The 11,745-nt window shown below is 31.3% G+C and overlaps 1 non-coding gene across 1 annotated transcript; it reads left to right on the top strand.

Moving 5' to 3' along the window:
- The first annotated feature begins 547 nt into the window (after positions 1 to 547).
- Positions 548 to 629, top strand: TRNAS-UGA. The gene has a single exon. It is a non-coding gene; the product is annotated as a tRNA-Ser (tRNA).
- Positions 630 to 11,745: the final 11,116 nt, after the last annotated feature.

The raw sequence follows: 11,745 nt of genomic DNA, 5'->3' as shown, positions 1-11,745 counted from the left end.
CATAACATTAATGATCCAAACCGTATAAATAATTTATCTTATTATATTAATTACGTAATGGGCCTTAGAATTACATTTTCCAATTTTCCATGTGTATCAATATAACCCTAATGTGCACATATTATAAGATAAATCTATAATCATATGGTAACATCATAATGTCATAATTAATGTCCCTTCTCTATATCACATACTAGCTTTTCACATAATCAGATATGTCATGAAGGCATAAATAAGGTTAAACAATAATGTCTTTGTGAGATACAAGAAATCTTGTTTAATTCACATAATTATTTATGTATATATACAAATATAAGTAACATGATTTATGACATTTATATTAGAAAAAACAAAATACATTAATTCAAGTGTCAAATTTAACATATATTAGATCATAAGTGGTATCTCATAATCCTTATACTTTCGACATGTTCATTAAATGCTTGGGGTTCAATCTTTTTGTCAAAGGATTTTTCATATGCTCAATCGACACACTTTATTTCCGAACTAACAATATTTATATAAATTCGTCAAGTTAATTTCAAATGTCAATATGTCCGAGTGGTTAAGGAGACAGACTTGAAATCTGTTGGGCTTCGCCCGCGAAGGTTCGAACCCTGCTGTTGACGTATATTTTATTCCCCAATCGTTGTTTCTGTTGGAAAACATTTCACATTACATAACTTAAGTTTTAATATATTGAACTATATAATTTTCACATTACATACATAAAATTGTTGTGCTTCTCTCTATACTTTTTCTTTAATCAGAAGTTCCAGAGAATCTGTTTTATTATTCTTCCTTAATGGATATGAAAGAAACCGTTATCATTTATGTTAACCATATAAATGATTTATGTTATTATATTAAATGCGTAATGGGACTTAGGCTTACCTTCTTTCATTTCCCATAAGTATCAATATAACCATATTGCGCACATAATATAAGATAAATCCATAATCATATAATAACATCATAATGTCATAATTAAGCAAAAAATAAACAAGAATCATAGCTGCCAATTTGTTGACATAGTCCCTTCTATATATCACATATTAACTCTTCATATAATCAAGTCTATCACGAAGGTATACATAAAGTTAAAGAGTCTTTGTTAGAGAGAATAAATCATGTTTAATTCACATAATTCATTATGTAGATATACAAACATAAGTAACACAATTTAGAATATTCATATTAGAAACAACAAAATACATAAGCTCAGAGTGTTAAATTTAACATATATTACTAAGTGGTATATCATAATCCTTATACTTTAAACATGTTCATTATATACCTTGGGGTTTAATCATTTAGACAAAGGATTTGTCATCATTAGTTTAGTCCTTATATATTCGATTATATATTCGATTGACACTCTTTGTTTATGAGCTTCTTCTTTATAGATAAGATACTTTAATTCATATGTTTAACACATCTAGAATACTTGTCGTTTTTAGAGTAGAAGATTGTTGTGGAATTATCGTAATAAGTTTTCAACGGCTTGGCGATAGTGTCGATAAGTCTCAGCCTTGAAATAAAGTTCTGTAGACAGAAACTTTGAAGTGTGGCCTCAAAGCATGCCACAATTCAAGCTTCCATAGTGGATGCAACAATGACAAACTATTTCACACTTTTCCATAGAGATTGTTCCTCCAACTAACAAGAACAAATAACCAAATGTGGGTTTTTTTACGAGAGTAAATGGATCCTTGAGTCGGATCTTGGGTTTACCCGTCCACAAACTTGAATTTATTAAAAATAAAATTAAAAATGATATATGTATGTTTCGAACTTGCAACTAAACAAAACAAGTACATCCCTTTAACCAACTAAGCTAATAAACTTTATATCTTAAATGCTACACAAAATTTGATGAACGCGCGACATTCATAACAATATATATATGTATATTTAATTATATATTTAATAATTCTTAATTTGAATTTGTCGGGTCGAGAGCTATGATTAATTTGGATATATATGTAAGAATAAATTCTTACTTTGGATGGTGGGATGACCCGTTCATGACCTTGAAATGGTTAAAAATAAAATTAAAAATGATATATGTATGTTTTGAACTTGCAAACTCACAAAAATAAGTACAACTGTAATACCGATTCCCCCCGGTCTATGTCCTGTTCCATAGCTTAACACGTGTTTGTGAGACACATGGCAATATGGAAGGACTACCGCGAGGCAGCTTGATGTTCGATGATTTCGACATTGGTTTGCGTGCCAAGCATATTTTAAAATGAAATATTTAGTTTTTACAAGATTTTGAAAATACCTGGAGTGGTAAAAAATTAATTATGTAAACATAATTAATCCTTTTTTCAAACGTTAGTAATCTAGGAGGCCAAATAACAATTTAACTAGAACCTGGTTTAAGTTAATTAAACATAATCAATTTAAAGACTATTTATTTGAAAATAAGAGTCGCCAAGAGATTTTATGAAAATCAATAAAATGATACGTGTACAAACGTATTTATACTAGAGTTTCTGAAAAAGGTGGTTCCTTATCTGTTTACGCTCAGGAAAGGGATTTCACGCTATGTCTTTTGTGTCTGTCTAAGGACAGTTTTCAAATCCTTCTAAAATAAACAGAGTGTGGTTTCTATAAATCTAATTATAACATTCATAATCTTTAATTAGTAGTTCAGGGGTCCTAAATAAGGATAAACTTTAAATAATTGTACAAAATCATTTAAAGAAGGTGTGTACATATTGCGTTGATGTTCAGATTTAACAAAACCTGAAAATATCAAAAAATAATGTTAGAGAGTATAACCAAACAAGACCTTAGCAAAAACATTTGCTTTGGGAAACATTCCTGGATATTCATGAGAGTTACTTTATGACCTTTAGAATACCATTTTTTTAGAAAATGGGGTTTGGTTCCAAAATTTTTTTGGATTTTTGAAAGTTGGAACCAAACTGGTCTAAGGATTAAATCTTAGGTTCGAGTTCGATCTTGTCAATTTGGGCTTAGTAGGGTCTGTTGAGAGGTTTAATCTTGAGTGAGGGTTTAGACTTAGGCCTAGGGCTAGGGTTAGGCATAATGGTCTTAGGCTAAATGGGGGGTTTGATCCTAGGCTAGGGTTAGGGCTTGGCTTTGTCGATCCTAGCCTAAGATGAGGTTAGGCTTAATCGTCGGTCCTAGGTTAGGTGTCAAAGTCAATCTTAGGTCAAATTGCAAGCTTAGTCCTAGGTTAATTTGGTCTAGGTTAGTTTTTTCGGTCTTAAGCCAATTCTCTCAGTCCTAGGCTCACGGTCCTAGACAGATTCCCTCGGTCTTAGGTCAATTTCCTCGGTCCTAAGGCAAAATCTTAGGACTGGGTGTTCTTATTTTGGTCCAAAACTTCAAAAGCCCATAACTTTTGATTGTGTTGTTCAAATCACAATCCGTAAGTTGTGGTAGGTTCATATGATCACGAAGAACAAAATACCTAACATAAATCAAACTTTTGAAGATATTAAGAGGATCAATTTCAAAACACCATTTCTAGGTTAAATTTTGGGATCTTTTAAATTAGGCCATTTCAAGGCCTTATTTTTGTTTTATTAGCTTTGAAATGATGAATATAGTTAATCCATACCAAAACAAGAACATCATTACATCATTAAAATAGTTTTGAAAATTAAATGAAAATCCAACTTTTTTTAAAAACTAAATTTGATCAAACATGATCAAAAGGGTGAAAAAGTCACTTGAGATTCATCCCTACATGTTAACAAACATGTATAGCTACTAATTGAATCAACAAATCCAACTTAGAAGCAAGAACACAAAATTTAAAAAATCCATTTTTTAAAAAAAATCAAAATTTCAATTTGATCAAAATGATTACATATACTTAGAAATCATCAAAACATGTTTATAAATATGTAATACAACTAATTGAATCAACAAAATCAGATTAAAAGCAAGAACACATAATTTTTAAAATCCAAATTTTAAAGCTTTTTTCTCAAATTTTAGTTTGATTAAACATGATCAAAACATGATTACATTTGTATAGAAATCATTCAAACATGTATACAAACATGTATAGAAACTATCTGGACCCACAAATCCAGATTTAAACCAAGAACACAACATTTTTAAAAAAATTAGTTTTCAAACTAATTTTGGCAAAATCTTGATTCAAGATGATTTGATTGGTTTTTATTCAACAAATAGCATACACATTATGTACATAATGATTTTTAACAAATAAACATACAATCAAGCACAAGAACACGATCAAACTGATCAAACAATAAATTTGAAGAAATTCAAAATTTTCAATTACAAATCAAAATTCAAGGCTTCTAGAATCATACCATCAGCTGAAAAACATTCCTAGGCAGTGTGGGAAGTGATTCAGAAGCCTGGATCGAAGTTTGGATCACTAGAGAAAATTTTGAAACAAACTATTCTTTGCCGGAAATTGCAGGTTTTCGATTGAGGCGAATTGAGGTGTAATTTGTGGTTATTGTTTGATGGATTGCTAGTAGAGGGGTAGGGGCTATTTATAGTATCCAAAGGTAAGCTGTAGAAAGCCAATTTGACTCATCTTTGATCGCTGGCATTCTTATCCCTAATTCGTGGCAGTTTTATCCCAGGGAAGATAAGGCTTCTAGATAAGGAGAAACATAGGCACTGACGAGGGTATACGTGGGCGAAAAAATCAACAGATTTGATCGCTTGTGGACGAAGCTAGAGCTTTTAGAAGAAACGAACCGGCGAGGTCGCAATTACAACGACCCCTGCGTCCCAGTGAAGAAGACGAATAAAAAACGTCATTTTGAGTAACAGAATGCCAAGTTTCGTCTGGTTCCGTCAACGGTCAGCCTGGTTGACTAACATGCTTAGTCTGGCCTATTAGTTGATCTAGTGCAGGCGCGCGCAAGTGGTTCTACTACATCTAGGTGTTTGGCGCGCTCTGGGCTGTCAGATAAGATATGGGCGCTCATTAGATGGTCTAGGATCTTGCTGTAAAGTTTTAAACATAAAATCAGCTACACAGTATTATGCAATTTTAAATTTTATTTAAAAGGTTATTAAAAATTGAGTTTAATTCCTTTTAAATCCATTTTTTTACCAAATATTTCACAAAAATTATTTCTAGAATCATAATAACAATTATGATCATGTTTTATTTTTTGGGAAATTTTTGGGGTATTTTATTTAGTTGGTTTAAGTCATAAATTAAACATAAATCATGATTAAATTATAATTAAATATTTTTAACCCCTTCCTTAGTCTAATTTGGGTAAAGTATATGAAAATATTTTATCCTCAAATTATTTTGGAATTTTGGATAGTTTCCTTAATTATAGTTTAATTATGACAATAATTAATTCTTAATTAAGTTTTAATTCCTTCTTTGAAGTTATTTTGAATATAAAAATCCAAAATACTATTTTAATATTATTAAACATAATAATATTATTTTTCAAATAGAGTAAGTCAAATTTTCATGCTTAGAACAACCCTTTAACCAACTAAGCTAATATGACTTTATACTTTCAATTCAACACAAAATTTGATTAACGTGTGACATTCATAACAATAATATATATATATATATTAATCCTTAATTTGAATTTGTTGGGTCTAAAGCTATTCTTAATTTAGATATATATGTGAGAGTAAATTGATACTTGGGTCGGATCGTGGGATGCCCCCCATAAACTTGAAAGGGTTGAAAATAAAATTTTAAATGCTATATGTATGTTTCGAACTTGCAACCTAACAAATCAATTACAAACCTTTAACCAACTAAGTTATTAAGATTTTATAATTTAAATTTACATAAAAAAATTAAATGCGCGACATTTATAACAATATAATCTATATATATAATAATGTTTAATTTGAATTTTCCGGGTCAAGAACTGTGATTAATTTGGATATATATGTGAGAGTAAATGGATACTTGGGTCGGATTGTAGTTGACACGCCCATAAAATTTAAACGGGTAAAAATAAAAATGCTATATACACTGGTAAAAAATGACCTTTACCGACGGTTTTTACCGAAGGTTTTGTAAAACTCTCCTAAATACTCCCGAGAGGAACAAATCTTTCGGTATAAAAAATAGATTCCGAGAGGGGTATAAAACCTTTGGTTTTATTAATCATTACCGAAAGTTCTACAAAGAACTTTCGGTTTTTACATTCCCAAAAAACCCAAAAAAATTCTAAGTGTTGGATGTGGGCTAATTGCGAAGGTTTTTGTAAAAACCTTCGGTTTTGATTTCCCTTGGTTTTTTAATTACGAAGGTTATTAAAAGAACCTTCGGTTTTGCCTTTTTTGAAAAGTTCATTTCCGAAAGTTTTACAAATAACCTTCGGTTTTGCTCATTAAAAAAAAATTCTAAATTTGGTATTGGTTTTTTCCGAAGGGTCTTTAATAAACCCTCAGTTTTGACTAATATCAAAACCGAAAGTTTTATGAAAACCTTCGGCATCAACCTCTATAAATAAAAACCCTAACCCTTCTCTTTTTCATTTCACTCATCTCTCCTTTCTCTCTCTTCCGCGCCGCCGCCGCCTGCCTCCTCCAAGCCGGTTCTTCTCCTCTTCTTCTCCTCTCTCGTTCAGGTAATTTGTTTCATTTGGTTTTTTTTGTTTTGTTTATTATAAGATTTAGATTTCTTAAGTTTATATATATATATTATAGATTTAGATTTATGCTAGTTTACGCTATTTTTTTTTATTAATATATATATACATATATCTGAAAATGCATTTAGGATATGGGTGATTCGACATGGAAGAGACTTCGACGTACACCGGAGAAACTGCATCCGTTTTACCAGAATCTGATAGCACAATCAGAAATTGCGGCACGTGAGGAAGAGGTAAGACAAATGACGCTGGAAATGGAACAAATCCGATTAAGGGATGCGGAAAGAGGTCGTTTGCTTAGTGAAATTAAAACGGACAGGGCCGAAATGGCCCAGAGATTAGAAAATTTCGAACAGGAACTTGTGGTGTTGAGGAGTCGACTGAATCAACCACCCCCTCCTTCCACCCCATCTAATAATTAATTAATTTCTAGATTTATTATGTTTTTATTAGTTTTTCCGTACGAACGATGACAATATTTTTATGTGTTTTGTTTTAATATTCATGAATTATTAGTATTATGTTTGGTTGGTTTGTTTTGGTTTGGTTTGAATATGTTGTTAATTAACTATATGTTCTATTTGTTTACTTTTAATCTTTTAAAAAAAAAAACAGCCTGGCCAAAACCGAAGGTTTATTTCAAAACCTTCGGTTTTAACCCTCTTTTAAAAAAATCTAAAGGATAAAAACCGAAGGTTTATTTGAAAACATTCGGTTTTGACCCATGTACAAAAATATCTGAAAATTTTCTAAGTGTGGGGAAGGGTAAAAACCGAAGGTTTATTTGAAAACCTTCGGTTTTGACCCATGTATAAAAATATCGGAAAATTTTCTAAGTGTGGGGAAGGGTAAAAACCGAAGGTTTATTTGAAAACCTTCGGTTTTGACCCATGTATAAAAATATCTGAAAATTTTCTAAGTGTGGGGAAGGGTAAAAACCGAAGGTTTATTTGAAAACCTTCGGTTTTGACCCATGTACAAAAATATCGGAAAATTTTCTAAGTGTGGGGAAGGGTAAAAACCGAAGGTTTAATTGAAAACCTTCGGTTTTGACCCATGTATAAAAATATTGGAAAATTTTCTAAGTGTGGGGAAGGGTAAAAACCGAAGGTTTATTTGAAAACCTTCGGTTTTGACCCATGTATAAAAATATCTGAAAATTTTCTAAGTGTGGGGAAGGGTAAAAACCGAAGGTTTATTTGAAAACCTTCGGTTTTGACCCATGCACAAAAATATCTGAAAATTTTCTAAGTGTGGGGAAGGGTAAAAACCGAAGGTTTATTTGAAAACCTTCGGTTTTGACCCATGTATAAAAATATCGGAAAATTTTCTAAGTGTGGGGAAGGGTAAAAACCGAAGGTTTATTTGAAAACCTTCGGTTTTGACCCATGTATAAAAATATCTGAAAATTTTCTAAGTGTGGGGAAGGGTAATAACCGAAGGTTTATTTGAAAACCTTCGGTTTTGACCCATGTATAAAAATATCGGAAAATTTTCTAAGTGTGGGAAAGGGTAAAAACCGAAGGTTTATTTGAAAACCTTCGGTTTTGACACATGTAGAAAAATATCTGAAAATTTTCTAAGTGTGGGGAAGGGTAAACACTGAAGGTTTATTTGAAAACCTTCGGTTTTGACCCATGTATAAAAATATCTGAAAATTTTCTAAGTGTGGGGAAGGGTAAAACCCGAAGGTTTATTTGAAAACCTTCGGTTTTGACCCATGTATAAAAATATCTGAAAAGGGTAAAAACCGAAGGTTTATTTGAAAACCTTCGGTTTTGACCCATGTATAAAAATATCTGAAAATTTTCTAAGTGTGGGGAAGGGTAAAAACCGAAGGTTTATTTGAAAACCTTCGGTTTTGCCCTTAGATTAAAAAGTGAGGGAAGGGTAAAATCCGAAGGTTTTCAAATAAACCTTCGGTTTTGCCCATAGATTAAAAATATCTTAACTCCTAAATTATTTTGTTTTTAACCAAATAATATTAACTCCTAACTAATATAATCTATTGTGTGTTCTATTTTAAAAATTAATATTGTGTTTAATGTTAAAGTGTTTATGGTTGTGTTTGATTATTATAGATAAGTGTATTTGAATGTTTATGTTTGATTATCTTATGAATGTGTGTAATGTTTGATCATATGGATTATGCAATATTTGAAGGATATCAAATGTGTTAAATTAATGTTGTTCAAGGTTATTAGAAAAGTGATAAACAAATGAATTTAACAAGTGGTAAAGTGATAATTCCGAAAGTTATATAATGAACTTTCGGAAATAACTATCAAAAACCGAAAGTTAATAATATAACTTTCGGTTTTACCATTTCCAAGACCGAGAGTGTTATCTAAATCTTTCGGTTTTGATGGCTATTTCCGAAAGTAATGATAAAACTTTCGGAAATATCACTTCTCATTTCTTAAATTGTAGTGTTTTTTACCTTCACATATAGACTCCTAACTAATATAATCTATTGTGTGTTGTATTTTAAAAGTTAATATTGTGTTTAATGTTAAAATGTTTATGAATGTGTTTGATTATATAGAGAAGTGTATTTGAATGTTTGTGTTTGATTATCTTATGTATTTGTGTAATGTTTGATCATATGTATTGGGAAATGTTTTAAGGATATCAAATGAGTTAAATTGATGATGTTCAATGTTATTAGAAAGTGATAAACAAATGAATTTAAAATTTTGTCAAATTGTAAAACCGAAAGTTTATTATATAACTCTCGGAATTAGTTATCAAAAACGAGAGATTATTTGACATCTCTCGGAAATATGAAAATGAAAACCGAAGGTTTTAGTCTAACCTTCGGGTTTTACATTGATAAAACCGAAAGTTTAAATAAAACCTTCGGTTTTTACATTGATCAAAAACCGAAAGTTTAAATAAAACCTTCGGTTTTTACATTGATCAAAAACCGAAAGTTTTATTAAAACCTTCGGTTTTGATCAATGTAAAAACCGAAAGTTTTATTTAAACTTTCGGTAATAATTTTAAAAAAAAATTGAAACCCGATTCGCCTTTTCTTCTTCCCATTTCTTCTTTCCCCGTTTTTGCTCCCGCTTCTCTCTTCCGCCCCCTTAGCCGAAATCGACGCCGCCACCCCCAATCGACGCCGCCTGATTGAAGACGCCACCGACCAAGGACGCCGCCGACCCAAGACGACGAGCGACAGACGACGACGCCGCCGCCACCGACCGACGCCCTTCTCCTCCTTCAGCCGCTGGTCTTCTCCTCCTTCAGCCGCTCTTCTCCTCCGACCAAAGGTAATCTGTTATATATATATATATATATATATATATATATGAATTGAAATGCTGGTTTATTAGAATTAGGATTGGAGTTCATGTTAGATTTTTAGGTTTGAATTTGTATGTATGAATTTTAGGTATGAATTTTAGGTTAGAATTTGGATTTTTGTTTGATTGAAGTCTGATTTTGGTTTGATTGCATTTTGATTTAGATTAGATCTTGTTTAAATTAAGGTTTTGGTTTGATTTTTATTTGTTTTTGGTATGATTTTGGTTAACTTTAGGTTAGAGTCATGTATTGAATAATGAATTGATTATTATTGTTTGTTTAGGTTAGATTTGAGTTTGTGAATGCATTGATTATTGTTCATTTAGGTTAGATTGGTTTGATGTTTGTTAGATTTAGGTTGGATTGGTTTCACGTTGGTTTGATTTTGGTTGGATTGAAATTTGATTTTGGTTTGATTTAGGTTAGATTGGTTTGATGTTGGTTTGATTTTGGTTGGATTGAAGTTTGATTTTGGTTTGATTTAGTTTAGATTGGTTTGATTTTTATTTTGATTTTGGTTTGAGTTAATTTTGTATGAATTGTTGGATTTGGTTTTTGATTCATACTTTATTGTTTGATTAATAGGGTTTATTATTGTTCGATCTACGTACACCGCCCGCTCTTCTTCTTCGTTGCTCTTTTTGTGCAAGGTTAGTTATTGTTGTTTTATTATATGGTTAGGTTAGTAATTTAATGTTTGATTTATGTTAGATTTAATGTTAGATTTATGTTAGATTTAATGTTAGAATTATGTTAGATTTTAATGTTAGATTTAAGTTTGATTTATGTTTAGGGTTGATTTATGTTAGATTTTAATGTGAGACTTAAGTTTGATTTATGTTTGGGTTGATTAATTATGTTAGATTATGTTTGAAATGTTGAATTAGATTGAGTTTGAATTAGATTTCATTTTAGGTTGGAATTGATATATGGAATGAATTGTGTATGAATAAAATTATGTTGGATTATAATTGATTGGTTTGAAATGTGTTAGAATGAAATAATGTTAGATTATATGTATGCTAGATTTACGGTGGAATTTTGGTTGGATATGTAGAGATTATGTTAGAAATATGTAATCCTAATTAATTTAGACAAAGTTAAGTAAATAATAATGTGGGTTGTTTTCCATTTTATTAGAAAGATGGAAGTACCCGATAAAAGCTGGATGACCTTACGTCGAGATCATCCAGATTACGAGGAAGGTGTTGACAAATTCCTCGAGTTTGCTGTTAGGAGAACATACTGACAAAAAGTGAAATGTCCTTGCGTGAAATGCTTGAACACGCCGTTTATGGAAATAGACGAAGTGAAGACTCACCTCATCATTTATGATATAAATGTGCATTACGAGTACTGGTATTGTCATGGAGAAAAAAGACGTACTACTCAAGTGGTTAATGAAGATGTCGATGAAGATGGCGATGACTACGATGATGATGATGATGATCAGTCAGAGGATGCCGTACCAGAATTTAACGATCCGAGAACGGAGACGAATAATACAGTTAACGAAGAGGTCAATGAAGAACGTTATATGCACAATTTCATAAACGATATGTTCTCCAACGTTAATGATGTCCCGAACAACCATGAACCAGTCGAAGATGCGCAGAGATTTTATAAATTGCTTGATGATTCCAAACGGCCATTGTATGAAGGTGCTCGAATAACGAAATCATCGGCACTATTGAAACTACTTCACATAAAGAATGTGTGTCAATGGACAAATTCTTCGTTCGATATGTTGTTGCGTCTACTTAAAGACTACATATTACCGATTGACGCTCAATTGCCAAACTCCTACTACGAAAGT

Source organism: Impatiens glandulifera, chromosome 6 (assembly GCF_907164915.1).
Source record: "Impatiens glandulifera chromosome 6, dImpGla2.1, whole genome shotgun sequence".
Classification (NCBI taxonomy): Eukaryota; Viridiplantae; Streptophyta; class Magnoliopsida; order Ericales; family Balsaminaceae; genus Impatiens; species Impatiens glandulifera.
This window is presented reverse-complemented; position numbering and strand designations above follow the sequence as displayed.